Genomic DNA, 26,632 nt, shown 5'->3' with positions numbered 1-26,632 from the left:
ACTAACTCTAGACTGCTCCCCAGTACTACACTGCCTCACAAGATCACTGATGTCCTCGCCATTTGCTCAACGTATGCCAATTGTACATAATACGAGACTCCATAGACATTAGAATAAACTAGGAATGGCAACGGGGCGGGGCATGGTTTCCCTAACCCGCACCGATATCTTTCGGGTATCTTATCGGGGCGCCCCATTGGGTTTCGGGTTTTCCCATCAGGTTTCGGGTATCTTATCGGGTTTACAAAAATTCATAACGAAATCTTTATTCCGTTTTAGGGTACCCTGATATCTTATAAAAAATACATGTTCTAGAGTCTTTTTTAAATTAAAAATATGATGCATCACTTTAATAAAATAAACTGGACGTTATATTAAAAATTATTTGATTTAAGTTTTGTGTAATACGTCAAAACATAAAAAATTTATCATTCACACCAGATTGTTAATAACTAAAAAGATTGTCCACAATAAGTATTTTATCTTTGAATGCGCGCAATTAACATCAAAAGGTTTCGAACATATTATATATATATATATATATATATATATATATATATATATATATATATATATATATATATATATATATATATATATATATATATAATCGGGGCGGGGCGAGGATAACCCACTCCCTGCCCCAAATCCGATAACGACCCGTTACCCGACCCGAAATGATCGGGTTTTGGGTTTTCCCGTCGGGTTAGTGCTTTTTTGCCATCCCTATAATAAACGATCCTTCCTCAAATCCACAACCAAAGAAGGAACAAGAAGAAATGCTAAATCAATCATTCTAAGGCTACAAAATCCTAACTATGTACAACCACGTGGCATACACTAAGTAAATAGTAATGACAGATTCAATCTCATAAGAATAAACTCCTAGGCTAAGGCATCACAAATCAGGAAACACTAGCACACTATTTCTGCAAGAATCTTTAGTCTATCACTAACTAGCATGCAATTCTATCAGCTCAAAATATAGATATATCTTCTCTTCACTACTCATAATATAAATTGAAGTGTTTTGGGAAACTACCGCTCGAGCGCTGGTTGATTGTACACACTGCTTCTCCGAGTTTTTCTCCTTTAAAATTTCCTTGTTAAGTTCTTAACATTTTTCAGATCCTTATTTTGAGTTTGGAATCACCCAGGAGTTCATCCAAATCCCTCAAACCAGGGCTCAGATACCAAATTGTAACACCTCAAATTTTAAACCAAAATTTTCATTTTTAATTTACCAAAATAAAGTTTCATAAAGCAAGTTTTCAACCACATAATTGTTCAAACAACCATTATTACAAAATATCATAGTTCACAACTGCCCCAGTAGCAAATCTCCCAGCGAGAGTGAATAATCAAACCTTCGCTTTCCCACGGTCCTCAGAAGTACCTTCCATAAATAAATCAACAACTATAAGCATGAAGCTTAGTGAGTTTCCCAAGATACCACATACAACACCACATAAAATAAATAGTTACGGGTTATCAGCAACCATGGGGACTATTCGCAGCCCCAGTAGGATAACAGCACGCCCTGTGGGTTATCAGCAACCCTGGAGATTGTCAACAATCTCAACCACATATTGTAACATCCATAAAATTCAAGCCAATTTAAAACTTTTTCAACCATTCAGAAATCGTTAATTATTAAAAAGTGTTTTCAAAATAGTTTAATATTAGAGAATCCCAGAAATCAAATCATAAAAACATGAGGAGGTGCACGATCACGCCTTCGCCTTCCCGCGATCATCTGAGGTACCTGGAACAAAATCAAAAACTGTAAGTCCGAAGCTTAGTGAGTTCCCCCAAAATACCCGCACAACATATAACACATATACAATAACAACATACTATGGGCCCAATCAACCATCGGGTTGGAATTCCCCAGGCCCTCAACCATCAGGTTGGAATGCCAACATACTATGGGTCCAGTCATCCTCAGGATGGTATACCCTCAGCCCAAAACCATCGGGTTGGAATGCCCACTCACTACGAGTCCAATCATCCTCGGGATGGAATACTCACGGCCCACAACCATCGAGTTGGAATGCCGACTCATTACGAGTCTAATCATCCTTGGGATGGAATACTCACAGCCCACAACCATCAGGTTGGAATGCCCAGGTCTATTGGCTCTCGCACAATGCAAATAAGCCTCAACCACCAATTAAACATGTGCATATATATCAGATAATCACATAATAGTCTATAGACAGACAAACCGATCTAACATGTCATAACAGCATAATAACATCCTATCTACCAGGATACCGATCTAACAGATCATACGATACTCGAGAATATAACATATCAGGATAACAATCCAAAAAGGGTCGGCCTTGGTGCCTTAGACCCTTGAGTATAGTGAGGAAAACTCACCTCACAAGTAGCTCGGGATGATAAGTGTCAAATTTCCCAAATACGACTCCAAACTCAAACACCTACATCCACCAATAATCCACTTCCATAAGTCCCAAATTACTAAAATACCCCCAAAAGTCAAACTGGCCAACCCTTGGTCAAAGTCAAAGTCAACAATCAAGGTCAACAGTCCATGTGGACCCAACTCGTCGAGTGTAACCCACTGACTCGTCGAGTTCTTCCAGAACTCGAGAAATCGTGAAAGCCCTAGTTGACTCGCTGAGTTTCCAGACAACTCGTCGAGTCCATGCGATGTCTAAATGTCGGGAAAAACCCTAACTAACTCGTCGAGTCTTCTCACTGACTCGCCGAGTCCATGCAGAATGAATACAGGCAATCTTCATCCGACTCGTCGAGTTGGCCATGTAACTCGTCGAGTCCCTTCAGTCCATTCTCATCCAGACATTTTTAAGCTACCCCAAAGCTCTAAATTGCAGATATAACCTCCTAAGGCATGGTTTCCACGTAAAGTTGCAAACTTTACGTACATGCAAGGTCAAAAATGCCAAAACCAAGCTAAGGGAGAGGTTTAAGCCAAAGAGAAGGGCCAAAGCTTGCTAAATTCGATAACTTTATGACTATAAGGACTTAGAGGAGTCAAAATCTGAAGTTACAACTTCAGATCATGCCCAACACCCGAAATGATCCACAAATATGCTAAAAATGGCCCTAAACCTATGCATGAAGAGATCTAGCTAGAGAGAAGTCAAGGTAACAACTTGTTACCTTCAAGATGATGCCAAGATGGAGTAGAATCAGATCCACAAGCTTCTCCTTGCTTCAAGCTCCTTAGACTTCAAATTCTTTTTACAAGATCCACCTTCAAAGCTTCTTAACAAACAAAAATGGAGAATAGATGCAATTAGGGTTTTTCTGAGCTCAAGGGGGACGGTAAGGGAGGCTGATGGAGGCTAATGACCTTTTAAATAGGGTGTAAAACCTTGGAAATTAGGGTTTCTTATTCCAGTAACAACTCGTCGAGTTGGGTACTCCAACTCGTCGAGTAGGTCCCTTAAGTCACGCTGCCACATCCGATTTTACACGACGAGTTGGGGCATCCAACTCGTCGAGTAGGCCTTTGAAAATGAATTTAAAGTTGTAAAATCTATACCTGGGAGTCGGGGTGTTACAATTCTCCCCCACTTGAACTAGACTTCATCCTCGAAGTCTGTTTTGGTAAACAACTTCGGAAAATTCTCCCGCATCTCTGCCTCCGGCTCCCAAGTCCACTCGGATCCCCTCCGATGCTCCCATTGTACCTTTACCAAAGGTACTTCCTTGTTTCGTGGAACTTTCATCTTCCTCTCCAGAATAGCCACTGGTCTCTCCACGTAACTCAGGCGCTTATCGACCTGAATAACATCTAACGACACCACTACCTCCTCATCCAGAATGCACTTCCGCAACTATGAAACATGGAAAGTGCTATGAATCTGACTAAGCTCCTCTGGGAGATCTAGTCTATATGCCACCTTGCCAACCTTGGAAACGATCATGAATGGCCTGATGTATCTGGGACCCAATTTCCCCCTCTTCCTGAAGCGAATCACACCATTTTCAGGGCGAGACCTTCAGGACTACCATGTCACCTACCTGAAACTCCAACTCAGATCGGCGCCGGTCGGCGTAACTCTTCTGCCGAATCTGTGCGGTCTGCAACCGCTGTCTGATCTGCTGAATCATCTCGGTAGTCTGCAATACTACCTCGGTCCGACCCATCACCCTGTGACCAATCTCGCCCCAACAGACTGGGGTGCGGAATCTATGTCCATACAACAACTCATAAGGTGGATCACCAATGTTGGAGTGATAGCTGTTGTTGTAGGAAAACTCTACAAGGGGTAGGTAGGAGTCCCAGCTCCCACCGAAGTCAATAATGCAGGCTCTCAGCATGTCCTCGATAGTCTGTATGGTCCGCTCACTCTGGTTGTCTGTCTGTGGATGATAAGTTGTACTGATGAGTAGGAGCGTGCCCAGTTCCTCGTGGAACTTCTGCCAGAAATGGGATGTGAACTGAACATCACGGTCTGAAACGATGGAGACTGGAACCCCATGGTGAGCAACAATCTCGTGTATATACACATCGGCCAGCTTCTCGGCCGATGAGCTCTCCCGAATGGGCAGAAAATGGGCACTCTTGGTCAATCGATCCACGATGACCCATATAGCGTCGAAACACTTTGCCATTCTCGGCAATTTGGTGATGAAGTCCATCGTGATCTGCTCCCATTTACATATGGGAATCTCTAGAGGCTGCAGCTTGCCATGCGGCCTCTGTTGCTCGGCCTTGACCATCCTGCAGGTCAAGCACCTCTCCACATACCAAGCGATTTCTCGCTTCATGCACTGCAACCAGTAATTCAATCGCAAATACCCGTACATCTTGGTGGCCCCCGAGTGAATAGAGAAGTGAGACTTATGAGCCTCTTCCAAAATAGTCAGTCTGACCTCACCAGACATCGGAACCCATACCCGATCGCAATGGGTCAACAATCCCCGACTATCCTGCAAAAACCGAGTGTTCTCACCCCAAATCCTCTCAAGCTTCCAATTCTCCAGTCGCATACCCTCAGCCTGAGCTTGCCTGATAAAGCCCATAAGTGGAGAATCCATTGATATCCTCATACATGTCACTGGAGCAGAAAATCCAGCTGACTTGCGGCTCAGAGTGTCCGCAACCACGTTCGCTTTACCCGGATGGTAAAGGATCTCGCAGTCATAATCCTTGATTACATCAAGCTACCTGCGATGTATCATATTTAGGCTCGGATGATCCATGATGTGCCTCAGACTCTTGTGGTCCGTGTAAATGGTACAACAGACCCCGTAGAGGTAATGTATCCAAATCTTGAGAGCGAATACCACCGCTCCTAATTCCAGATCATGAGTAGGGTATCTCGTCTCATGCGGCTTCAGCTGTCGCGATGCGTAGGCTATCACTCGTCCTCTCTGCATGAGGACCGCTCACAGTCCTATGATGGATGCATCATAGAACACTACAAAATCCTCAACTCCCTCCGGGAGAGTCAAGACTGGAGCCTCACAAAGTCACTGTCTGAGGGTCTCAAACGCCCTCTTTTGCTGAGGGCCCCACCGGAAATCCACCCCTTTCCTCGTCAGACGAGTGAGGGGCACTGCAGTCTTCGAGAAATCTTGTATGAATCTCCGGTAGTACCCAACTAATCCCAAGAATCTCCTGATATCCGAGGGAGATTTCGGAACCTCCCACTGCATAACCGCCTCGATTTTGGCCGGATCGACCAAAATCCCCTTCTGGTTAACGAGATGCCCAAGGAACTGAACCTCTCGTAACCAAAACTCGCACTTCGAGAACTTGGCATAAAGTCGTTTTCGCCTCAAGACTCCCAATAGCTCCTGAAGATGCTCCTCATGCTGCTCTCTGGTCTTGGAGTACACCAAGATATCATCTATAAACACGATGACCGAGCGATCGAGAATCGCTCTGCAGACCCGATTCATCAGGTCCATAAATACTGCTGGCGCATTGGTGAGCCCAAACGGCATCACCACGAACTCGCAATGTCCATAACGAGTACAGAACGCGGTCTTCTCCACGTCCTCCTCCTTAACCCTGACCTGATGGTACCCAGACCTCAGGTCTATCTTGGAGAACCAAGATGCTCCCTGCAACTGATCAAAAAAGATCGTCTATCCTCGGGAGTGGATAACGGTTCTTCACCGTCAACTTGTTCAACTCCTGGTAGTCAATGCACATCCAGTGCGAACCATCCTTCTTCCTGACGAAGAGGATCGGCGCTCCCCACGGGGAACTACTCAGACGAATGAACTGCTTGCCAAGCAGTTCCTGCAGCTGTGATGACAACTCCTGCATCTCTGGTGGTGCCAGTCGGTACGGCGCCTTGGCAACACTACAAGAAAAACGCGATTTTGCTACGGAAGGAATCTGTTGCGAAAAGCTGAAATTCCGTTGCAAAAGACGAATAGCGACAGAATTTGCAACGACCTATTTCTGTCCCTAAAAACCCCGTAGCGAGGGGTTTGCAACGGAAACGATAATTCCGTCGCAATTGTGACAACGGAATGAAATCCGTGGTAGATGGTATTCCGTCGTGTATTCCGTAGTAGGTTTCCATCACAAATTCTGTGGTAGTTCGTCCGTTACAAATTCCGTTGTATTTAATCCGTAGCAAAATCCGTGGTAATGAATCCCTAGCTAAATCCGTTGTGATGAATCCCTAGCTAAATCCGTGGTGATGAATCCCTAGCTAAATCCGTTATGATGAATCCCTAGCTAAATCCGTGGTGATAAATCCCTAGCGAAATCCGTGGTGATGAATCCCTAGCTAAATCCGTTGTGATGAATCCCTAGCTAAAAGCGTTGTGATGAATCCCTAGCAATATCTGTGGTGATGAATCTCTAGCTAAACCCGTTGTAATGAATCCCTAACAAAATCCATGGTTTATATTCCATAGCAGATTCCATAGAAAATAACGTATAAATATTTTCGTTGCAAAGCTGGATAGCTACGAATGGATAATTAATTTACAAATTAAATCTTAATTATTTTGTAGTAATATATATAAACAAAAAAAATCAAATAACATTTATATCATAAAATAAAACAATAAAAATGTATTACATTGGAAAATGAAAAGCGGTTAATCTAAAATTAATACTTTGCGATAAACAAATCAACACTCTATTATCTACTATTTTTGCAGTTCTTTAAAAGCCTTAACAATTTTCTTTGCCGATTGTAGTTGTCATTCAAGCTGCTTGCATTTTGTGTTGTGTTGTTGATCTTTGGCTTTCATTATTTCCATAAGTTCTTCGTTTTCCTCATTTTGTTTACTTGGAAACTCTCTCAATTCTTCTAATTCATCATTTTTTTTCCAAAATATAACATAGTTCCATTGTACCGTTAATCATCGGAATCACCTTTACAAATGAGCCAAATACAAGTAAAATACAATTAGCATGTAGCAGGAATGTAAACGGAATCAAACTAATAGCAACCACCTAAAAATCAATTGACACTTCTAAATTTAAGAGCAACCAAACCTACTCCATTGTGGGGACAAATAGCAAAACGACATTAACTCTTGGGGCTTCACCAAAAAAGCATCAAACCAATAAAGCAATGACCTGCATAGAACAACAAACAAATTTAATATACGATCCAATCAAAACCCACAAATTTTGATGAAAACACCTGAGCAAAAACATATCCAACCATCTCCAATGAAACCATTTAAGAATGATTTCCCTACATGCTAATTTACAATACCATTGACCCTTTCAATGTTATTGTAAATTGTTGACTCCACCAACATTTGAAACTAAAAAAAGCAGCAAGCACCTGCATTAAGAAAAATAAATATATAAACTCCATAATTATCTCATTAACAATCATGTCTAAAGAAAGTTAAATAATTGACTCATTCCATCACTCCCTTTCTCTACACACACTAACACAAACATGACATGAAAGATGTAATACATTAATACAGATAAATCATAACAATACTAATAAAGATGGTATGAAAAAAGCACAAAATCAAACAAAAGTATAAACTGACGCACTCATAAGCTATATATAACATAGGTCAACAACAAGACGATAAAAATGCATGTCTTGGATACTCATACACTATGACACCTTTCTTAATCCATTAATTTTTTTTTGCCATGGCCACTGTACCCTCGCTTAGGCATTTAAACAAACAGGTTATATGCATATCAATGTTCCACAAAGTACATATGAAATTAGTACCTTCAATGAACCCGTGTAATTAGATGTATTCCAATCGAGCAATATAAACATGAAGTACATGAAAAATGCAAAATAGGGCAGCAAAAAAATACAACCTGTAAAACAGCAAGCAAAACATATGAAAAAGAATTTCAATAGAGAAAATAAATCAATTGAGAATATACAAGATACCCAAGAACCCTAATTTATCAATCAACTTAGTTAGGGTTTTGAAATTACCTCGTGTTTTTTTTGTTTAAATTAGCATAACAGAGAATTGGGTAGACATATCTAGCATCAATATCAGTCATTGATGACCAGCGCCTTCGTGAGTACCACATCTGACACCTCCCCCAACCGCATTTGTATCGCCTTCACGAACAGCACTGCTCCTACTCTCCAACTCTCTTCTTCTTCGTATATGTGATATCTATGATTCAATCGATCGAACACACACAGTGTGTGCTGTTCATTTCTCCCTATCGCAGAGAAAACACACACACGCATATCTTTATTTGTTTATCTTTGTTTTGCCCTCTCTTGATCGTTCTATAGGGATAGATTTAGGGAAGCGGGGTTTTTAATTTTTTTTTGGTGATTTTCGTTTACGAAGGAGGGAACACCGAAATATTTTAAAAATATAGGAGGGAATATCAAAATTTATAAAAATTTATCTATCCTAAATTTAGGAAAAAAATTTAATAAATAAAATTTTTTATTATATAATTTTTATTTTATAATATTTATTATTATTTTTTATCTTATAATTAATAATTTTTTAATATAATCATTATTTTAAAACTTATATATCTATTAATATTTATAAATTCTGAATGATAATATAAATATTTTTATTTTTCTACTCATGGCTTGAGTTGTGAAAAATAAAAATTTAGTAACTAGTGGTGAAGTGGTGAAGTAGGTGTCAATGGTAGTTGCTTATGATGTCCATGGATGACTTATGGATGACATATGGGTCATTGGTCAACATGGTAGTTGCTTATGGATGACATATGGATGACATATGGGTCATTCGTCAACATGGTAGTTGCTTATGGTGTCCATGGATGACATATGGGTCATTGGTCAACATGGTAGTTGCTTATGGATGACATATGGATGACATATGAGTCATTGGTCAACATGGTAGTTTCTTATGGTGTCCATGGATGACATATGGGTCATTGGTCAACATGGTAGTTGCTTATGGTGTCCATGGATGACATATGGGTCATTGGTCAACATGGTAGTTGCTTATGGATGACATATGGGTCATTGGTGTCCATGGATGGCATATGGGTCATTGGTCAACATGGTAGTTGCTTATGGTTGACATATAGAGGACATATGGGTCATTGGTCAACATGGTAGTTGTTTATGGTGTCCATGGATGACATATGGGTCATTGGTCAACATGGTAGTTGCTTATGGATGACATATGGGTCATTGGTGTCCATGGATGACATATGGGTCATTGGTCAACATGCTAGTTGCTTATGGTTGACATATGGAGGACATATGGGTCATTGGTCAACATGGTAGTTGTTTATTGTGTCCATGGATGACATATGGGTCATTGGTCAACATGGTAGTTGCTTATGGATGACATATGGGTCATTGGTGTCCATGGATGACATATGGGTCATTGGTCAACATGGTAGTTGCTTATGGTTGACATATGGAGGACATATGGGTCATTGGTCAACATGGTAGTTGCTTATGGTGTCCATGGATGACAATGGGTCATTAGTAAACATGGTAGTTGCTTATGGATGACATATGGGTCATTGATGTCCATTCAATTAGAAGAAACTGAAGTTAATTTAGTTTAGCTGGCAAACGCGTCTTACTTTCCACCCGAAGTCGGAGGTTCGAATCCTACTTATGTCATTAATTTTATTTAAATAGTTCTCTATAACTTGAATCAATAATTTTATTTAACTTCATCTTTTTAAATTTAAACTGTTAATTTATTTACAAAAATGCCCGTAGGAATTTACAAAAATACCCTAACCATTCACGTAGTAATCTTTGTTACTTAAAGGGCAATTATGTCAATTCACAGTCTACAAATTTAGGCGCCATAATTTGTAGTCAGAGTCATGCCGTCGATTCAGTTTATCGGCGAATGATCTTCTACATTCCATCCCCAACAATCAAAATTCCGGCACGTTGATCAATAAACCCTAAACTCGTTGTTGTTATATAATTTGAATACATTCGACACAGTTCAACGTAATGGCAGCGAGTTGCTCATCAGAAAGAATGCAAACAAGACAACAAGGAACAAGAATTACTGCTCTGCCATCGCACTTGATCAAAAAAATAGTAACTACGGTTGGAGGAAATTCACCAATCGATGCTTTTAAGTGCCAGTTAGTGTAAGTAAGATGTGTATTACTTATATTATACTTATATACATATTTAATTTAGTGGTTAATAGATTAACTTTGTTGATTTGTGTGAATTATAGTTGCAAACTATTTAGGGATTCTGTATCATCAGACGCAATATATAAAATCATAGACACAAATCGACTAAGGTTTCGTCCCTTAAGTAATACACAGTATGTAGTCATAAGCAGATGCAGAATGTTGAGCAACCCACACGTACTCTTCAACGATGGAATGGTAATCTTTTTTTAACCAATCGGATTATTGCGAATTCAATTAGTTTCTATATTTGTATTTTTAAAATTGTATGATTACTTATTTGTATGTCAGGCGAAGTATTTTACGTTAGGGGAAGAAATAGCAGGGAAACAGTTGCTTCAAAATGCAGCCGATCAGGGGCAGTTGGATGCGATCTTCGTCTTGGGAATGATGTTGATAGCCGAAGGCATTGAAAGGAAGGAAGAAGCTCTGATCATGTTAAATAATGCCTACGTTAATAGTAGAAAGATTTGGAATCTAAGACATACCTGTAACAAGGTTCAAAACCACTTGGTAAGGCGGTCAAAGCAGATAAAATTTCATGGCTTACATAGAAGTTGTGCAAAGCATCATTCTGTGAGCAGTTATGGAATAGCTTTTATGAATCAATACAGTTGGTTGTTGAATTGTGAAATTTGTTTGTGGGATGCATGTTTTGTAAAGTTTGCTAGGATGTTTGACATTAGTTTTGAGTAATTGTATATATGATATTTGTTTGATTCACACAATTAGTTATGCATATTGTATGTGTATTTTGGTGTTACTTTTGATATGTATGTATATATATGTTACTTTTGATATGTATGTTATTTTTGTCTTTTCCATTTTACTAACCAAAAGTTCATTGTGACCAATTTGGTTAGATTTCAATGGCACTTTGGTCTATTTGCAATTTATAAAGTGAAGGCGGCATTTTTGTTATGGAAATAAAAAAAATTGTTTAATCAAGTCGTTATTAAGAAAAATGATATATATATATAGAATTTATATTTTAAGTAGATCTATATTTTTATATTTATTATGAATGTTATTTAAATTTTTAATTACCCGTATACTACATGAGTTTTAAACTATTATTAAATAATATCGACCCAATAATATGACCTAATATCCATCCAACACATTGAAATCAAGGGTTGTCGAAGGTTCCCTAATCGATACACACTCTGTTTGAATATGTTTTCTGCAAGTGTCGATCTCAATTAAAGCATTCTACTAATATTCTAAGCCATTATCCAATTACAAAAGTTTTTCAACCATTCAAATTAGAAAACTTTGAATATTTGTTCATCATTCGGTCATTAGCTTTGTGAAACGAGTCGTTGTGAAGGTACCTTTATGATGTTTGTATGGTAACTATATATTTAATTCAAATGTCATATATGAATTCAAATCAACATTAATGAACATACAATTAATATTGTGTTATTTACATTTATACTTTACAGATTTAAGACAATGAACAATCCAAGTAGAAAGTGGATGTATGAAAGAAAAGATAGTAGTAGTTGTATATCGCATGTTTTCGTACAAGGAGTGAAAATTTTTATAGATTTTGCTACCAGTCAACATAGGTTCATGGACGAAAATAAAATCAAATGCCCATGCATAAAATGTCGTAACATACCATATACAGAAGTTGATACTGTTAAGACTCATTTGTACAAGTTTGGTTTTGTTGAGGAATATTGGTGTTGGGATAAACATGGGGAAAAATCAATTGATGATGACAATACGTTTTTAAGGGTGGATGATTCAAACACAAATTTTAGTGAAGGTGCATGTTCTTATAGAGATATGGTCATAGATGCAATGGCTCCTTATTTAAATAATAGTGATCCCGAAGAGGAGCCAAATGCACTAGATAAAAATATCTTTGACATGCTAGATGCAGCCGGTAAAGAACTGTGGCCTGGATGTAAAAAAGTGACACAACTATCTGCTGTAGCTAGACTATTGAATATAAAATCAGAGTATCGCATACTTGAGCAAAGTTATGATGTTATCTGTCAGTTGATAAATGATGTGTTAACGGAGGAGAATAATATGGTAGGTAGTTTATACGAGAGCAAAAAGTTAATACAAGCACTAGGTTTGCTTGTGGAGATGATTGACTGCTGCAGATCTGGATGTATGATATATTGGAGGCAAGACAAAGATCTTTATCGTTGCAAATTTTGCAATGCAGATAGGTACAAACGGTCAAAAAATGTTCTCGCGTATCCTTCAAGAAAATGCATTACTTTCCTTTGAATCCAAGGTTGAAGAGACTGTATGCTTCACAAGCCACAACCACTTCCATGCGATGGCACTCCGAGAATCATGGACATGATGCTGGAGTAATGTGGTATCCATCCGATTCAGAAACTTGGAAGCACTTTGACAAAAGTCATCCTTCATTTGAAGCAGAAGTACGTAACGTAAGATTAGGCCTAAGTACAGATGGGTTTGCACCACATGGAGCATTTGGAAAACAATATTCATCTTGGCCTATTATTATAACACCTTATAATTTGCCACCTTCTATGTGAATGAAAGAGCCTTACATGTTTTTGACCGCACTTGTGCCAGGACCGTCAAACCCTAAGCATAAAATAGATCTATTTTTGCAACCAGTTGTTGCAGAGTTGGAGCAATTATGGGAAGAAGGCGTAGTAACATATGATATATCTTTAAAACAAAATTTCCATCTAAGAGCAGCTTTGATGTGGACAATAAGCGATTTTCCAGCATATGCAATGTTGTCCGGATGGTCTACAGCAGGTAAGCTAGCATGTCCACACTGTGGGAAACATCCACAAGCATTCAGACTAGAAACTGGTAATAAGATGTCATGGTTTGACTGCCATAGAAGATGTCTACAGGTAAATCACCCATATAGAAAGGATAAAAATAAGTTCAGGAAGAATTCGTCAAGTGATAGAAGGTCCTCCTCCAAGTAAGAATGGTGAACAAACTTTAAGGGAGATTGAACAATTAGGTTTGGTAAAAGTGACTAAACTAAATGCTGATAATGTAAACAAAAGATGTGGCGATCATGGTTGGAAAAAGAAAAGCATATTTTGGGATTTACCATATTGGAAAATAAACCTCATTAGACATAATTTTGATGTTATGCATATTGTTAAAAATGTATTTGAAAACTTTTTTTACACTGTAATGGATGTCAAGGGGAAGACGAAAGACAATGTGGCAGCCAGAAGAGATCTGAAGCTTTGTTGTAGGAAGAGAAAAGGAGTCGAAGATAATGAAAGAGCATACTACACTCTGGACAAGAATCAAAAGAAAGCCATATGCCAATGGGTGGAGAAATTGCGTTTCCCCGATGGTTATGTTTCTAATTTGGGGAGGTGTGTTGATTTAACAGGGTGTAGACTGTTCGGAATGAAAAGCCACGATTATCATGTTTTTATGCAAAGATTGATGCCAATTGCATTTCGTGAGATGTTGCCACAACAAGTGTGGGAAGCATTAATAGAGTTGAGTATTTTCTTCAAAACATTAACAACAACATCAATCACAACAAAAGACATGGAAAGGATTGAAACCGAGATCCCAATAATATTATGTAAATTAGAGACCATCCTTGTCCCTGGTATTTTTAACTCCATGGAACATTTACCAGTACATTTGCCATACGAAGCGAAGATAGCCGGTCCTGTCCAATATCGGTGGATGTATCCATTTGAAAGGTTTGTATGGTACACCCTAATGTATGTTGCTATTTTTGTAAGCTAATTTAAATAATCTTCACTATAGGTATCTAAATCAATTGAAAAAAGATGTGAAAAATAAAGCTCGAGTGGAAGGGTCCGTTGTTAACGCGTACTTCCTACGTAAAGCATCAATATTTTGCTCTCATTATTTTGAGACTAGTGTCCCCACACGTAATAGAAAGTTGCCTCGAAATGATGATGGAGGAGGAGATGAGCAAGCGGATGCTAACAACGACATGTTAGATATATTTTCATATCATGGGCGTCATTATGGAAGATTCACGATTAGAATGATGTCTGATGAGGAAGTGCATGCTGCCCAAACTTGCATACTCCTTAACGAAGATAAGATCAAGCATTACATCAAGTTCGTACATAATATATGATCACTTTTAATTATAATAATCATTTGGTGTGTAATTGCTATGATCGAATAACATTTACATGCATGATTTTGTTTATTACATTCATAGTTACTTTAAAATGTTATTGAAATGTTGATATACAGAATATTTGAAGAACATTTGAATGAACTTATGGGGGATATGGATGAACAGGTCCTTGCAGCTGAAGTTGAGAAGAACTTTGCATTATGGTTTCAAAACTATGTGGGTGTTATTTTTGTATTTTTTAAAATTTATTATTTTTTGTTATGGTTATAATTAACTCTAATTAAGTGTTTTACCATTTTTCATATAGGCACGTAAGATCCCGATAAACAACAAGTATATATCTGACCTTTCCAAAATGCCATTCAAAAAAGTGAAATTATATAGTGTATACTTTGTCAATGGATACAAGTTTCACACAGAAGCTCATAGTCTGAACAAATCAACAACCAATAGCGGATTGTGTGTTAGTAGCCAAGGAGGTGATTATTATGGTAAGGTAGAGGAAATTTTAGAAGTCGAGTACCCTGGTTACCCAATTAAAACCACGGTTTTGTTTAAATGTCATTGGTACGATCCAACACCTAACATAGGAGTTAAGGTTCACAAACAATATAACTTGGTCGAGATAAACGTCAAAAGAAAATACAACAAGTTCGAGCCATTTGTTTTAGCCATGCAAGCCACTCAAATGTGTTACATTCCCTACCCAAGTTCGAAAACAAACAACTCGGACTGGTGGGCTGTATTTGAAGTTAAAGCTCGTGGTTGGACCGATGAAAATCATCCTTAGAAAGACGTTGCTTTCCAAGAAGATGAAGTTGAATCAAATGAAATCATTATACCAAGTCTAGCTGATACAGAAAATCATGATGATGATCACGAAATGTCAAGCAACGGTTCAGATAATGAAAATAATATTGATGAAGAAGGTGAAATTCATGAGGACGACAATGATGGTATTCCTAACAGCGAGGGTAGTTATGAGTATAGTACATCGAGCAATGAAGAAGAAGAAGAGGAAGAAGATAATGACTAAATGTTTTTGTGTGTTTAATGTTTTTTGCGATGAAGTTAATTTGTAATCTGGTTTAATATCAATACATAAATGTAAACTAGGAAGAAAGCCCGGGCATCGCTCCAGGATGTTTTTTTGTGTTTACATCATTCTGTTAAAAGGACATTTTAGTCATTTTTTCTTGCTATGTTGTTTGAGTAGGATGAAGTATTTGTAAAACCCATGTTATTTTTGTGATGAAGTATAGTTAATGTAATTAAAAATAAGTTTGTAATGAATTCGTTATTAAGGAAAATAATGTACATAGATTATATATACTTTAACATGCCCGGTTAATGTAATTAAAAATAACTTTGTAATGAATTCGTTGTTAATTATTCATTATAATACTATGTTTTCAATAAATTATACACAACTTGATTAGCACAACTGGCTTAACCGCGCCCTTTTCTAGCATAAGCTTAAGTTCGAGTCTGCTTGCCAGCAATATCTATTCATTTTTACATTTTTTAGCGATTAGTTTATGCCACATATTACCAATTCAAAAACATTTCATTCAAACCATATCTTACAAACTCCAATGATCATAATAATAATTCATCCATAGTATAACAAAATTAATTAAGCATACAACATCCCAATAAATGCCGTCACAAATTAGCTACGCGTTTTGTTCCGTAGCAAAACAAGCAAACGAAATCATATTCCATAGCAGAATTTCCTAGCAAATACCTACGAATGGTACTTCCATAGCAATTCAACTATGGAATTGGTTTTCGTCACAAACTCCGTTTCATATTAACCACGATGATGAATTCCATAGCAGCAGTACAACGGAAAGTGATTTGGTAACAAATGTCATTGGAAAATTGCTACGAAATTTTGTTCCATAGAACTATCGGTAGCATAATACCAACGGATATGGAGTCGGTAGCATTTTCCCTAGCAACTCCCACTCTCGCTACCAGAAATAAAATCCGTAGACAATGTGGTAGCAACATTGCTATGGAACGACATTCCATAGCACGATCCATTGCAGATTAACAACGAAAATATGTTCCATAGCAACCTTCCCTAGCAAAATCACGTTTTTCTTGTAGTGCAACAGGGGACGCACTTGGAACTAGGTCGATCCTAAACTCGACCCGCCTCTCCAGAGGCACTCCAGGCAACTCCTCCGGAAACACGTCAGCGAACTCCCTGACTACTGGAACCTATGAAACCGTGGTCTGATCCCAGACCCGCGTATCCACCACATATGCTAAATAACCCGCACACCCGTGCTGAATGTACTGCCGAGCCCTGGCAGCTGAGCAAAACCCTGATCCCAATCTGGTGCCCTCGCCGTAGACAATCAGTTCTCCCTCACTTGGGGTTCGAACTACCACCCGCTGACCCTCGCAGTCGATCATGGCACCGAAGTGACTAAGTCAGTCCATACCCACAATCACACATACGTCCCCTATGGGGATCGAAATCAAGTCTATCGGGAAAGATACCCCAAAGATCTCCAACACGCAAGCCAGATAGATTGAATAAGCGGAAACCCCGTGTTCGTTGGCGATAGAGACTCGCGACAGACACTCTAGCTCTCCTACCGGCAAACCGAACTCCCTACTGAATGACTGAGAGACAAACGACCGACTCGCCCCCGAGTCAAATAATACCAAAGCAGGTAAGGAGTTCACTAGGAATGTACCTAACATGGTACAACACATATAAGCATAAAACAGATATAATCAGTAAGATAAGGGATAGAAACATACCAACAACCATGTCTAGTGCTGCTCTGGCCTCCTCTGCTGTAAGCTGGAAGGCGCGTCCCTGAGCCCTCGGGGGTGCTGCTCTACCCTGACTCCCGTCAGTAATCCTCAGTGTAGTCGGCGCGGGAGCCTGTGCCGGCTAGTAAGGGACACTGGGCCTTCATATGGACCACCTGCTCACAATGGTAATAAAGTCTGACCCCAGAAGCCTGGGTCTGCTGCCTACAATCCCTAGCAAGATGACCCTGCTTGCCACACTTGTGGCACCCGCTCCCCTATCGGCAAACCCCCGAATGAGCCTTCCCGCACTTCCCACAAGTGCGGCCCTGCTGTCCTCCTGACTTGGAATCAGCGGTCTTAGACCGCTTTGGCACCGGCTGTGACTGCGTCGGGTCCTGCCTTTGCTCCCGTAACTGTAACTCGATCTCTAGCTCACGCCACCTAGCGGCATCCTGTAACTCCAGCAGTGTGTCACAGCGCTGGGTAGCAACAAACTGACGGATATCGGTCTTGAGCATCCTCAGATAACGTGTCATCTGAGCCTGATCAGAAGCAAACTCCGGGAAAAACATCGCCCTCTCAGTGAACATGCGGGTGATCTCCATCACCGTCTCCGTACCCTGTCCCAGATCTAAAAACTCATGTGACTGCCGCTCGCGCTCGACCCGTGGAATGTAGCGAGCGCGGAACATCTCCCTGAACTGCTCCCAAGTAACTTCAGCTCTCTGATCATCAGTATATGACCCAATCATCAACCTCCACCGGTCCTTTTCCCCGGACCTCTGCAACTTCAGGGCACATCTTACCTTCTGGTCAGCAGGACATGAGCACATGAAGAAACATCCATCCACGTCAGACAGCCACCTCATGGCTATGATCGGGTCCTGAGTCCCATCGAAGGTCGGGGGCTTCGTATTATCGAAGTCCCGGTACTGAAAACCCCGACTAGCTCATCCCTTGTCGTTGTTACAGTTGTTGTAGCTGCTGCGGCAGCTGTCTCATCAAGGGATGCATATTTGTCATCAAAATACTCCATCATGGCAGTCTTAATAGACCCAAACATCTCCGGAATCTGATCCCGGACAATCTCGACCACCTCCTCACGGATGATCTCCCTGACACAATCCTCTGTCAATGCTGGCCTATCCTGGCCGATAGTCTCGGGTGTTGTTGGGGCACCCTGACTGCCCTGTCCTGATCCCGATATGGATCCAGTCACAAAACGCCTCGTAACCACCATACTGAAAATATACTAGGAAGATATCAAATATTCCATATAATAATCCGGGAACCAACTCCCAACAAAACCCTAGGGGTTGTGACTTCCTTGCTACTCATATGGGTCCTGTGCTTTCAGTAGTACGGGTCCATACTACCTTCCACACCTACCCATATTTGTCCCAAGTATCATCACAACGCCCTAAAAATATACATATGCATCACGTGCACTCAATCCTCACTCCTAGAGGAAGGCTAAATATCTCACAAATGGCCTACCAACCTCGCACAACCCACCCATGAAACTTCCACCAACCCTGCAACACTCGTGTATGCTAGCCATACATAATGTTGGACCTTATAGAATTTCGAATACCTGATCCTTCCCTAATCCCTTCATCAAACAAGAACAGGAAATAAGGCTAAAACAAACATTCTCATGCTATAAGATCTTAATTATGTACGACCGTGATGCATACACTAAGCAACTACAATCATGATGTCAATTTCATATAAGGAAAACCATAGGTTATGAGGCATCATATAATCAGGAAATTCTATCATGCAATTCCTGAAGATCCCTAAGTACTAGCATGCTGTTCTAACATATCACAAAATCAAATAATCCGTAAGGTATTTTGGGGTCTACTTACTGGCTCCGGCTGATCGTACACTTGCATCCCCTTTTAGTATTTTGAAAACCATTTGAAAAATCATTTTAAAATCCTGTCCTCAGTTTGAGATTGGATACACATGAGTGTTTCCTCCGATTCACTCAAACCAAGGCTCTGATACGAACTTGTAACATCCATAAAATCCAATTTAAAACTTTTTCAACCATTCAGAAATCGTTAATTATTACGAAGTGTTTATAAAATAGTTTAATATCAGAGTATCCCAAAAATCAAATCATAAAAACATGAGGAGGTGCACGATCACGCCTTCACCTTCCCGCGATCATCTAAGGTACCTGGAACAAAATCAACAACTGTAAGCCCGAAGCTTAGTGAGTTCCCCCAAAATACCCGCATAACATATAACACATATACAATAACAACATACTATGGGCCCAATCAACCATCGAGTTGGAATGCCCCAGGACCTCAACCATCGGGTTGGAATGCCAACATACTATGGGTCCAGTCATCCTCGGGATGGTATACCTTCAACCCACAACCATCGAGTTAGAATGCCTACTCACTACGGGTCCAATCATCCTCGGGATGGAATACTCACGACCCACAACCATCGGGTTGGAATGCCCACTCATTACGAGTCCAATCATCCTCGGGATGGAATACTCACGGCCCACAACCATTGGGTTGGAATGCCCAGGTCTATTAGCTCTCGTACAAAGTAGATAAGCCTCAACCACCAATCAAACATGTGCACATATATCAGATAATTACATAACAGTCGATAGACAGACAAACCGATCTAACAGGTCATAACAGCGTAATAACATCTTATCTACCAAGATATCGATCTAACAGATCATACGATACTCGAGAATATAACATATCAGGATAACAATCCAAAAAGGGTCGGCCTTGGTGTTTTAGACCCTTGAGTATAGTACAAGTAGCTCGGGATGATAAGTGTCAAAATTCCCAAATACGACTCCAAACTCAAACACCTACATCCACCAATAATCTACTTCCATAAGTCCCAAATTACTAAAATACCCCCAGAAGTCAAATTGGTCAACCCTTAGTCAAAGTCAAAGTCAACAGTCCATGTGGCCCCAACTCGTCGAGTGCAACCCACACACTCATCGAGTTCTTCCAGAACTCGAGAAATCGTGAAAACCCTAGTTGACTCGCCGAGTTTCCAAACAACTGGTCGAGCCCATGCGATGTCCAAATGTCGGGGAAAACCCTAACTAACTCGTCGAGTCTTCTCACTGACTCGTCGAGTCCATGCAGAACCAATACAGGCAATCTTCATCCGAATCGTCGAGTTGGCCATATAACTCGTCGATTCCTTTCTTTCCATTCTCATCCAGACATTTTTAAGCTACCCCAAAGCTCCAAATTGCAGATCTAACCTCCTAAGGCATGGTTTCCACGTAAAGTTGCAAACTTTACGTACATGCAAGGTCCCAAATGCCAAAACCAAGCTAAGGGAGAGGTTTAAGCCAAAGAGAAGGGCCAAATCTTGCTAAATTCGATAACTTTATGACTATAAGGACTTAGTGGAATCCAGATCTGAAGTTACAACTTAAAATCATGCCCAATACCCGAAATGATCCACAAATATGCTAAAAATGGACCTAAACCTATGCATGAAGAGATCTAGCTAGAGAGAAGTCAAGGTAACGACTTCTTACCTTCAAGATGATACCAAGATGGAGTAGAATCAGATCCACAAGCTTCTCCTTGATTCAAGCTCCTTAGACTTCAAGTTCTCTTTATAAGATCCACCTTCAAAGCTTCTTAACACACAAAAATGGAGAGTAGACGCAATTAGGGTTTTTCTGAGCTCAAGGGGGATGGTAAGGGAGGCTAATGACCCTTTAAAAAGGGTGTAAAACCATGGAAATTAGGGTTTCATATTCCAGCTCCAACTCATCAAGTTGGATCTCAACTCGTCGAGTAGGTCCCTTAAGTAACGCGGCCACATCCGATTCTACACGACGAGTTGTGGCATCCAACGCGTCGAGTAGGCATTTGAAAATGAATTTAAAGATATAAAATATATACTTGGGAGTCGGGGTGTTACACATATAATCAGCAATACATAATAAAAGCAGCAAGACCCATCTGGTCATCACATATACACCTATTCTACCACACAGGTGAGGATAGGTGAGCAGTCACCTGATACAGATGACAAGTAAACCTCACACCCGAACTGTCGGATCTAGACTCCACCTAATCAACAAAATAATTAACCCTAATTAATAATTAAGGTCCAAAACTCAACCCACGAGTTCGAATCCCACAACTAAATCTTCTAAGGGCGAAAATATTATTTTTCCCTTCACATGGTCCAAAACCCTAGACTTTTGACCAAAGGTGAAAAGTCAACGAAGTCAACTGCCCAACGCGTACGCTGGGCGTACTCTCCTAACGCGAGGCGTACAACATGATCAGAACCCGTCGAGGGTGGAACCGGCTACACGGAGCGTAGGCAGGAGTACCCCCGGCGTACTCTGTCAACCTCTACATTCAACAACTTTGTGTCGTATTCCCTTAAGACAACTAACCCAACCTCAGATCTGACCATTCTAAGATGTCTTAACCCATAAATTCATCAACTTTAAGCCTTTACATGGCTAGAAAAGTCCCAATGCAACAATCTTTAACTTCTACTACACTCTAAGCTACTTTACTCATGCATGAGCCAAAGGTAATGATCAAGCAACCATCTTTATGAATATATATGTCCTAGAATGCATGAATGGACAACTACAAATTCTTGGAGTGCTCCAAACTCATAAAGGTCCAACCTTTAGGGACAAAAGTTCATAAAACTTTAACCATGAAGATCTAATGAAAAACTTGCTAAGGTAGAGACTTTATACATGAAAATGATGCACAAAGGGGAAAGGGTTATGGATCCATACGCTTGCTAGCACCCACTCCTTCTTCTATAGTCTCATTCTTCCACTACAATCACCCAGAACACTCAAAATGCTTACAAAAGCTCACACAATCAACATAACTCAGAATTAGGGTTTAGGGAGGGTTTGGTGGCTGATAAGGATAACTAAATGAGGGCATCATGCTCTTTAAATAGGGAGAAACCCTTAGAATTAGGGTTTGGAGTCTGGGCTAGTACGCATGATGTTCTTCACATACGCCGAGCGTACTAGCTAGTCATCCATGATTCTCATGCTGCATGAGTACGTTACGCGTACTCTTACATACGCCCTGCGTACGTCCAAAATTACAAGCTTTTCCTTCAAGGGACCAAATGTGTCACTTTTGATAAAGATACAATAAATAATAAAATACCTGGTAACAGGATGTTACAAAAATAGAGAAATTATCCCATTGGGTCCGCTCAATACCTCCCCTAGGCAATCGTCTAAAATTATCCATATCCCATCCAAGTAAAATACAATCTCTGACTGAAGATATGCGATGATTATCTAACGCGAACAACCTATTGAAAGTGACAACAAGAGGTAGATCTCCCAACCAAATGTCATGCCAAAAGGAAGTAGAAACCCCATCTCCTATCTTAATAGGACAAAATGCCTAAATATCAAAACCACGATCATGAAGATGGGCTAACATCCATGTCAAGGGATTAACCAAGCTCTCACCATGATCAAAGGAGAAAGTTTTCATCCAATCCATACATGACTTTCACAACCATAAACCACGTCAAATCCAGGGAATGAAATAATCTCCAATGCTAGTAGAGAAGTTAAATTTTTTTTTGAACGACAACTTGACTGGTTAGGTGTTAGTGTTAATACTCCAACTCTTGTTTGCACCAAGGATCGATCCCTAACATCCTCATCCTTGCAATCTAAGAGGTTATGCCTCTACCAATTGGGATATTCCCAATTGGCAGAAGTAAAGCCCTATTAAAGGAAAATAAGCTACTAACTCCCAATCCTCCAACATATCTCGAAGCAAGAACCCTGTCTCACCTAACCCAATGCATACATCGATCATTCAAATTAGCCCCCAGAAGAAAGAATCTCTCATCCTCTCTAAAGATTTCAAAACCGTTATTGGGACATGAAATATGGACATCAAGTAGCTACCTAAGGACTTCATAACATACTTGATCAAAGTAAGACTACCACCACAAGAAAGAAAATTTGCCTTCCAATCCGCCAATATAATCTGAAACTGATCCATAATGGAAGATCAAGCCTCAATTCTGGCTATATTCTGACCGAAAGTCACTCCTAGATACATGAAAGGAAGGGTACCCGAGGCATAACCCATACAATGAGAAAGAGAAGAGACTTGATCTGCGGGAACCCCATACCATACAACTTACTTTTGAGTAAATTGATTTTCGGACCTGAAGCCAAAAAAATATCGAAGAATACAAACAATCTGAAGAGCATTCGTCTGATCTAAAGCTGCCATCAAAACTACATCATTGACATAAAGAAGATGTGACATCTCAATGCCCCCAATCGAAATCCCCCTGTAAACATTAGTCATCTGCGCCCTAACGAAAGCAACATGCAAACCCTCCAATCCATAGCCAAAACAAAAAGAAAAGGAGAAAGAGGGTCACCCTGTCTCAAACCTCTATGGATCGGAAATTCTCGAGAAGGGGACCCATTCACGAGAACCAAAGTTGTAGCAGAAGACAACATCTACATTATCCAACCATGTAACGACCCAAAAATTAAGGGTAAATATTTCATTCTTATTATAGTCAAACACAAATGTTACTTCATCCAATCATTCAAAACATTACTTAATTAAAACGTTTATCAAAGTTACGTCCCAAAATCACATAAAGCGGAAAACACGGGTGTGTGTGTTGCGATCAAGTCGGGCCCTTCCTTTCCAAACCAATGATACCTGAAACCGTAAACAAAATTGTAAGCACGAAGCTTAATGAGTTCCCCATAGCATACCCCACACAATCCACATAACCACATAATCCATACTAGCTATAACAGCTACATAAACCACATCAACCACATAAGCCATATCATATAAACATATAAGGATATTGTGGGCTCCTCCCAGGGTCTTACTCCAGGATGCCATGGGCTCCCCACATGGTCTTACACCTAAGTGTCATGGGTTCCCCCCATGGTCTTGTTGGATAAGGTGTCTAAGTCCATAACTATTTCTGGTATGTACTTGACCCGACCCGGCATGGTCCATTTGGGTTGTATGGCATCATGCATTTGGATAGACTAAATGAGAGAAATAACACTTGTGGTTTATTAATATATTATAAGATTCTAATATATTAATAATATTATTTAGTTAGTATTGATCAAGAATTAATCTAGAATTAATTAAGTGATCAAAAGAACACTAATTAAATATATGGGTTGATTATGTAAATCATCCATAACTTGTATAGTGGGCTAAAAGGCTCCATGGGTTATCAAGTTGGACTAAGGTCCATAGGATGCTCCATGGATGCTCCATGGGAGTTACAAACCCATGGGTCATGGAAATGAAGAGTCGTGTTACATTAGGGTTTACATGGTGTAACCCTAAATGTAACACACTATATAAAGAACATGTTATCTACCAAAATCGGCTACACAAGTAGTTGCAAGAGGGCTAGGCCGATTTTCAAGTGTTCTACATTCTCTCAAAGTCATTCCAAAGCATTTGGTGTTGTGTGAAACATTTTAGGCATCATACTTGGGGTGCTAGGCTCTCAAGGTTTTCAAGGAATCAAAACAACTACAAGGTATGTAATTCTAGCCATCTTTTATGTTTAAAGTTCCCCATGTATGCTAGATAGGTTTATGAACCGTGGAAAAAGTATTTTGCATGTATTTTAGACAAACATAGATCCAAGGTTTCTAGGGTTGCATGTACACCTTAGGAGTGTTAGAATGCTCAAAACCCATCAGTGGTATCAGAGCCTAGGCTTGTTTGTTTGATACTTGATGCAAAAAGTGAAAAAAAGTCGAATTTCTTGCTGTCTGCATGATGAACTCGCCGAGTCCATTGGGGGACTCGCCGAGTCCATGACTAAACTCATCCTACTCATCGAGTAGGTTCGTGCACTCGACGAGTAGGAGCCTCAGAATGCAGATTTTCGACTTTTGCTGCTGGAAATGGACTAGAAACATTACCCTAAACTGTTTTGGTGTTTTAAAACTTGTTTTAGTTGGTGTAATGGTTGTTCTAATCCATTTACAATTGTTAATATCAAAATTACATGATTATATGTATTCATATGTTCTTGAAATTTTGATATGACTATTCATGTTCTTATGAGTTCTTGATAGATCATAGGAATTACTTGTTAAAACTTGTTTAATGCTGAATTCATGATCTTTATGTGTTTTAATGGAGTCCATAACTTGTCCTCAAGTTATGGATAACCAAAAGTCACTTTGTATTAATTCCATTAAAAGAACACATAAGTTACAAAAATGAAGAGTCTTCATTTTAATAACTCATAAGTTATGAATTGAAAGGTTTTGTAAAGTTACAAAACTTGCCCTCAAGTTTTGGAACATGTAAAGTCATCTAATAAACTTTAGTTCCAACCCCTAGAATTTTAAAAGTTGAAATTCAACCCTTATACTTTATAATATTATAAGTTTAATAATATATATATATATATATATATATATATATATATATATATATATATGTATAAGATCAAGTCGTTTTACCGTTAATAGGCCTCATTCACGAAGTCGGTCTATAAGGGGGGTATAAGGTTGTTGCCTATAAAATGGCAGCTTAATGGGTGTCCACTCTCACCCACCGCTTCCTTGACTGGTGGAGGGTCGTTAGCCGAACGGGTAGGACAATGACTTAAAAATTCTCATTAAAAGTATAATGATTATTATAAAGTAACTAAATGTTCTATAAATTCCCAATCTTAGTTACTTTAGGAAAATGTGAACAAGGTGCTAACCCATGAAATTACACTTTGCACTGTGATTAAGTCGTTGGTGGAGCGTATGTGGTTAACCGGCACACTAACTTGGGCTTAACAAGGTAGGCAAAGGGTGACTTAAGGTTTTTCATAGGTCGGTGGAGCGTGTGTGGTTAACCGACACATATATTAAGTGAAAAACATTAAGGGTACTAAGTAATTTGCATGGTTTCTTCACACCTTGTTTTGTGATCCTCGGTATCCCAGTCACAAAACATGAAGGGCACACTCGAGATTGAAACATGCCATTGAAAAGTTCAATGAATCTCAAAAGAATCTAGGAGTTTCTAAAAACCAAATAAAACCTAATAATTTATATATTTTGTTTTTCATGGTGGAAATTGGTGAATCGTCATTCACCTACC

At 39.5% G+C, this 26,632-nt stretch overlaps 1 pseudogene; it reads left to right on the top strand.

Moving 5' to 3' along the window:
• The first annotated feature begins 12,894 nt into the window (after positions 1-12,894).
• LOC145107016 (uncharacterized) lies at positions 12,895-15,738 on the top strand (annotated as a pseudogene).
• The last annotated feature ends 10,894 nt before the right edge of the window (positions 15,739-26,632 follow it).

The sequence above is a fragment of the Lactuca virosa genome, chromosome 4 (assembly GCF_052849685.1).
Source record: "Lactuca virosa cultivar CGN04683 chromosome 4, Lactuca_virosa_CGN04683_v6, whole genome shotgun sequence".
Taxonomy (NCBI): Eukaryota; Viridiplantae; Streptophyta; class Magnoliopsida; order Asterales; family Asteraceae; genus Lactuca; species Lactuca virosa.
This window is presented reverse-complemented; position numbering and strand designations above follow the sequence as displayed.